Here is a 7,606-nt window from a genome sequence, read left to right as displayed (position 1 = left end):
GTTAAGAAGTGTTTTAGACTATGATCCTCAGACTTAATATGCACATTGCTCATGGTCATCGCATGATCCCTATTAATTGAAAAGGTCAATGGGTCAAAGGTCACAGAGACTTAGCACAAAAACTGTTTCCACCCTATATGTTGAAAACCTCTTGATATAAGATCCACAAACTTGGCAGGCTCATTGCCAATGGGCAGTACATGAGCTTTATTGATTTTTTCAGCGGTTCGAAAGTCAAGGTCACAGTGAGTGTTAATACAAACAAGAGCTGTTTGTTGACAGCGCACTCGACTATTCAAAGAATTGATGGAAGTATGGGGTCAAAATATTACCAGAGATTTTCATACAAAAGAAGAAAAATAAATAAGACAAACAATGTACCTGTATTTGTGGAACTGGATAAGTCTTGCACTATATGGCAATATGTGACCATGATGGTAAGCAAGTCTCCAAAGTTTCAAAGCCATATGATAAAAAATTAGGCAAAATAAGAACTGGTATGAATTTTTTTTTACTGATTCCCAAGTTCAAAAAGGGCCTTAATTCTGACAGCCAAAACAGTTGACAGATTTACCTACTCTTGCCTACAGATGGCCATCATGACGATAAACAAGTGTTCGAAGTTTCAAAGCCACATGTCAAATAGTTTTGACAAAACGTTGACTTGTACAAAAACTGAACGAATTTCCAAGTCCAAAAAGGGCCATAATTCAGCCAAAATACTTGGCAGAGTTGTGTACTCTTGCCTACCGGTAGAGACTGTTATAAACAAGAGGACCATGATGGTCCTGAATCGCTCACCTTTTCCCACATGATCCAGTTTTGAGTATGACGTCGTTTTTTTTATTATTTGACATAGTGACCTAGTTTTTGAGCTCATGTGACCCAGTTTTGAACCTGACCTAGATATTATCAAGATAAAAATTCTGACCAATTTTCATGAAGATCCATTGAAAAATATGGTCTCTAGAGAGGTCACAAGGTTTTTCTATTATTTGACCTATTGCCCTAGTTTTTTAAGGCACGTGACCCAGTTTCAAACTTGACCTAGATATCATCAAGGTGAACATTCTGACCAATTTTCATGAAGATCCATTCAAGGGTATGGCCTCTAGAGAGGTCACACGGTTTTTCTATTTAAAGACCTACTGACCTAGTTTTTGATCGCAGTTGACCCAGTTTCAAACTTGGACCTAGATATCATCAAGATAAACATTCAGACCAACTTTTCATACAGATCCATGAAAAATATGGCCTCTAGAGAGGTCACAACGTTTTTCTTCATTATTTGACCTACTGACCTACTTTTTGAGGGCACGTGACCAACTTTCGAATTTGACCTAGATATCATCAAGATGAACATTCTGACCAATTTTTATGGAGATTCATTCACAAGTATGGCCTATAGAGAGGTCACAAGGTTTTTCTATTTTTAGACCTACTGACCTAGTTTTTGACCGCACATGACCCTGTTTCGAACTTGACCTAGATATCATCAAGATGAACATTCAGACCAACTTTCATGCAGATCCGATGGAAAATATGGCCTGTAGAGAGGTCACAAGGTTTTTCTATTATTTAACCTACTGACCTAGTTTTTGATGGCACGTGACCCACTTTCGAACTTGACTCAGATATCACCAAGGTGAACATTCTGACCAATTTTCATGAAGATTTCATGAAATATATGGCCTCTAGAGAGGTCACAAGGTTTTTCTATTTTTAGATCTACTGACCTAGTTTTTGACCGCACATGACCCAGTTTCGAACTTGACCTAGATATCATCAAGTGAACATTCAGACCAATTTCTACAGATCCCATGAAAAATATGGCCTTTAGAGAGGTCACAAGGTTTTTCTATTATTTGACCTACTGACCTAGTTTTTGACGGCACGTGATCCAGTTTCGAACTTGACCTAGATATCATCAAGGTGAACGTTCTGACAAATTTTCATGAAGATCTTGTGAAATATATGGCCTCTAGAAAGGTCACAAGGTTTTTCTATTTTTAGACCTACTGACCTAGTTTTTCACCGCAGGTGACCCAGTTTCGAACTTGGCCTAGATATCATCAAGTTGAACATTCTGACCAATTTTCATGAAGATCTTATGAAACATATGGCCTCTAGAGAGGTCACAAGGTTTTTCTATTTTTAGACCTACTGACCTAATTTTTGACCGCCCGTGACCCAGTTTCGAACTTGACCTAGATATTATCAAGGTGAACATTCTGACCAATTTTCATGAAGATCCATTGAAAATTATGGCCTCTAGAGAGGTCACAAGGTTTTTCTTTTTTTAGACCTACTGACCTAGTTTTTGATGGCACGTGACCCAGTTTTGAACTTGACCTAGAATTTATCAAGATGAACATTCTGACCCATTTTCATAAAGATCCCATGAAAAATGTGACCTCTAGAGATGTCACAAGGAAAAGTTTACGCACGCACGGACGCACGCACGGACGACGGACACCGCGCGATCACAAAAGCTCACCTTGTCACTTTGTGACAGGTGAGCTAAAAACAAGTGTGCAAAGTTTCAAAGCCGCATGTCAAATAGTTTTTACAAAACATGGACTTGTACAAAATCTGAACCAATTTCCAGGTCCAAAAGGTCATAATTCAGCCCAGATACTCGACAGAATTATGTACACTAGTAGAGACTGTTATAATAAACAAGTGTTCCAAGTTTGAAGTTAATATCTTTGATGGTATATAAGATATTACCATTTCATAAAAACTAACCAACACTGGGGTGAGTAGTATAGCCCTTCATATTCTTCGAATAGTCAAGCTAAAAATATATCCGCTCAATGTCTTTGAAATTATTGACCTACAATCCCCTAATGTGGAAGGTACATTGCATATAGGTAGTGGATGAACCTTATTAATTTAAAGGCTAGTGGGTCACAGTGACTGTTGTGTGAATTTCACAGTTTCCGCTAAATATCTTGAGAATGCCTTGACCTACCATCCTCTTGTCAGGAACATTGCCCTTGGACTCCTAACTGTTCAAGGTCACACAAAATGTTAATATATATACCTTTTTCTTTGCAGGCACACTGCCAGTGCACAGTAGGTGAATTTTGAGATTAGTGTGTCAAAGGTCAAGGTCACTGTTAGTAAAAAAAGTATTTTCCACTCAATAGTTTGAGAATGTATTGACCTTCGATCCTTTTCTCAGTCAGGAACATTGCACACAGGCAGGGGATAACCCCTATTGACTTGAGGGCATACGGTCAAAGATCAAGGCCTAATAGACTTTCGATACAATTACCTTTTCCTCTTAATATTTTGGAAGCAATTTAACTTAAGGCCGTCAAACTTTGCAGGCACATTGCTAGTGGGAAGTAGATGAACTTTATTAATTTTAAGGCTAGTGGATAAAAGGTCAAGGTCAAGGTCACTGTTAATGCAAAAATTATTTTCTACTCAGTTTGAGAATGGGTTGACCTACGACCTTCAAACTTCACAGGCACATCATTGGAAGTGCATCACTGTTCTCTGAGGGCAGTTGGTCTAAGGTTTAGATTACTGTGACAGTTTAGAATTTTCCATGACCCTTTTGATTTTGAGATTTCTTAAGCGAAAGGTTATGGTCACTGTCCTGCCAAGTGATGAGATGGACCATTATGTGATGGTGCTTGTCACCTGTCCACTCAGTTAACAATATAGTTTCTTCTCAATAACACCAGAATACTTTTAAGCAGTACCTGGAGAAAGTTTAAGCCTAGGATTCCTAAGGATGAGTGGTTGTGATCAGTAGATGATCCCTATTGCTTTTGGAATCAATAGGTCACAGGTCAAAGTCATTGCCTCGGTAACCAATTGTTGGAGCATACATTTCAAGTGGCAGGAGATTGTGGGCTCACTCCCTGATTGCACCACATCAAAAACTTGGCACTCGGCATTACAAGGGAAACTGGCTTCTCTTTTCTCATATCCTCGTGGCCACGGATGCCGTCTAGAATGAAAATCAAAATATTTGTTTCACCCCTAGACTCCAGATTGTTTTGGTGTTTACTTAGTGAAAAATGTTTCGATCTTGCACTGAAGCAAACGAATTTCCTCTATATTCATAACTGAATATGAATGAAATTACTCAAATCATAATTCATATATTAATGGTCCCCTTTGAAAAAAAGGTATCTTGTTTTGCTCTAGTTCTATACATAGAGCTCAGAAATCGGCTACCCCTATTGGACCTTAGTCAAGCGGCAGTATGTCAATACATGCGATCAACTGTTCAGACGGAGTAGAAGCTATGACTAGTCTTGCTCAGGTCGATCACTGTGCCAATTTGTTGTAAGCCAGTAAATAGAGGAAGCTGTGGCCTACAGCGATAATATCACATAGACTGCTTGCCTGAGGTACTTAGTACGCGCTAAAATGTCAAGACCACAATTATCTTGAGACATAGCTGAAGAACGTTAAAACCTACAGCAAGCAAATGTCTATGGTCATGAGATCATGATGACTTCCACACTGAAATCATTTTCGAATCAACGATTGGAATAATGATTATGCTTTGGCCTAGAACCAGAACACCTGCCTTGAAGCATTGCCTTTAACCAAAGATGATCTATTTTGTTTTTACCTGTCAGTGGATCGATGGTCAAGGTCACATTTACTAAAGACACACAAAGTTTTTTATCAATAGCTGCAGAATGCTTTGGACTACAGCCATCACACTTACTATTGTGATTGTGGTCATTAGACGATACCTTTAAGGAGACGGAGATCAAGGTCATCATGACTTGAAACAAAAAGTGGTCACGGGTTTATACCCGGAGAAGACACCAAACTGCATAGCATGATTGTCTTCGTTCAGCATATGGCCCCTTCTTTCTTTCGGGGTTATTATTTAAACATCCACCTTTACATTAAACTGAAATCCTGTTGAAAAACGATGTTAACCCCAAAACGAAATAAGGTTATTAGATAACATAAAGTGTTTTATGGATAAGTAGGTCAAAAGTCAATGTCACCGTTACCTTTTGACTGAAAACGGAATAAAAAATTAAGATTGTTTTGGTCTACAACAGTCACTCTCGATATTTTTATTTGACTCTTAATAACCTATGGTCAAAGGACAAGGTCACAGTGATGTTGGGAAAAGAAAACACATTGTCATGCAAACTTCAAAGTTGTTATGGTAACTGCCAATTAGTAGATGACACACTTTACTAGGACTTTTAAGACCGAGGTCACATTGGCCTATCAATAGCTTGAGAACGCTTGTACATTTCACGGTGAAATTGGGTCATGTTGGGTTAAAACTAGGTCATTAGGTGCACTCATATTTAAAAAAAAAAAGATCTTTTGGAAGCATAGAACACAACGAAGCAAATAATAGCAGACTCGCAACTACCGAGTCTGCTCTTGAAAGGTATTGTAATGTACAACATCCCTTGTGTCCAAGATTAGGCTTGAGGAGACCGCTATCACACATATGCATTTATTCAACACCATGGTGCCTAACGACTAGAACATTAAACAACACTGGTAACCTTCTATATAAGACCAGGTCAAAATGTTTATTTTCATTACATCTTAGTCTAGATTAAGTTCGAAATTAGGTGACCTGGAGTCAGAAACAAAGTATCTGAGTCAAATCATAACTAAAATTTGCTTACTCTCCAGTGAGCTATGTTCTTCCTGATATGCATGAAACTTGGCCATAATAGATGCATTTTAGAAATTTTTGTTACGTTCGAGACTGGTAGTTGATAAGAAAACAAGGTCAAGTCATAGAAAAACATTGTTATCAATGTTGAGGTCACATTTTCTACTTGGTCTACAATATACATTAAGCTTTATCTGAATGCTTATCTTTATGAAATCTAGTCTAGCTGCAAATGGTTTCATCCTGTCCAACAACAGTATCAATTAACGGTATCGAGAATTGTCAAATTAGCATGGTACAGTTACCTTTTGATAGAAGCTTCCCAAGCGACATAAAATTGTACAGTAACTGTTATTTAAGCCAGTTGGTATATCGAAGGCTGATATCTAATTTGTTCTGTAAGTAAAATGACACTAGTCAGACTCCCCTGAGAAGGTCAACTTTGCCGTATATTTTTTGCTTTTCCAAATCTTTCAATACAATTCATCATTTGTGAAAACTGGTAAACACACTCTTTGTATAGATGCGAGTTACTGCAGTTTCAAATTACTCATTCTTTATAAAGGTTGTTTATCTACATCTGGAGATAGATGTAAATTGGTTTATTCTTGCATACCAGACGGGGATTTCCGGTATCTTTACCAGTGCTGGAAAAATCCATCTTACACCCCGGGGTGTAAGATGACTCTCGTGCTGTAAATGACGTATTACGAACAACATATATGTAGAAGATTTATGTTTAGTAATATATATCTTATTTAAAAAACGGAATAAAAATTCAATACCTTGACAGTTCCTATTGGTTCCTGATAGTATATTTCTCGATTCAAATCACGTTAATTTATCAAAAATTCATAACGTTACGCTGCAACGGATAAAACAAAACCGGAACTAAACATTGTTATTTGTTCTGAAACGTCATGACGTCTTTCCTGTTTACTGACGTTGGTTTCCCGCGCTTTGTTTAAATACACTGCCATATGAAATAGTTCTAAAAAGAAAGCCGTTCGATTGATTTTATTTTTATTATTATTTCTTGAAATCGGTATGCAAGAAAAAGATTATGTCATTGGTTATAGGTGCAGATGGAAATATCCGGCTCTCGGGTAACTGTTTAGGCGGTAACTCGGCAAGGAGCCTCGTTACCGCCTAAACAGTTACCCTCGAGGCCGGATATTCCCATCTGCACCTACAACCAGTGAAAGGATCTTATAATATTACTTCCGTGCCTTGAGGAAAGTGACTGACATTGTAAACAAAACACTGTCACTCACTTGATTCTAATCAGTTACATTTCTTTGAAAGAGTTTTGTATGATGTAACTGTATGCTTTATAGATATTAAAATCGTAGAAGTGAATAGATTGTTTGTTGAATTCATTGTGTTACATTTCTTACCATGGATATTAATACCCCATGATGGCTATCTCTCTAAGCAGCTAGATTTACTTTATAGGGTAATGTGACCCTAAAGCGGGTGGGTCTATACAAAAGGCTTTGAAGAGGCAGACTTGAGATATGACTAAAGAGGATAGAATAGAGAACCATATTTTGAGGGATATCCTGGTTTAGAATCTTGAAAAGAGTTTAATATTCTGAAATAATGATTTTATTTGTGTCCCAATATTTTCAGGAAGTTCATACAAAGAACAGAATTCTTACTGGTAAATAAATGCGTGTAGTTAGAACATTAAATAAGTGTATGAGCAGTAAATGAGGTTCCTTGTATGTATAAAATATTTATTTACAAAAATATATCATGACAGTTTTGAATTTTGGATACGGTGTTAAACAATGGATTGTCAGTTAAGTATTTCAAACAACTGTTCAGACTGATCGTTTATCAATAGATAACTGACCATTGTACTCATTTCGGGTATGTTATTGAGACATTTTGACATTGATGCCATTGAGGAATGATTTGATCAACTTTAAAGCTAATATGTTGATTCTCATGGTATTCGAGCTTGTCTACAGA

The sequence above is a fragment of the Mercenaria mercenaria genome, chromosome 15 (genome assembly GCF_021730395.1).
Source record: "Mercenaria mercenaria strain notata chromosome 15, MADL_Memer_1, whole genome shotgun sequence".
NCBI lineage: Eukaryota > Metazoa > Mollusca > Bivalvia > Venerida > Veneridae > Mercenaria > Mercenaria mercenaria.
The sequence above is the reverse complement of the archived record's forward strand: the minus strand, read 5'-3'. Positions refer to the sequence as shown.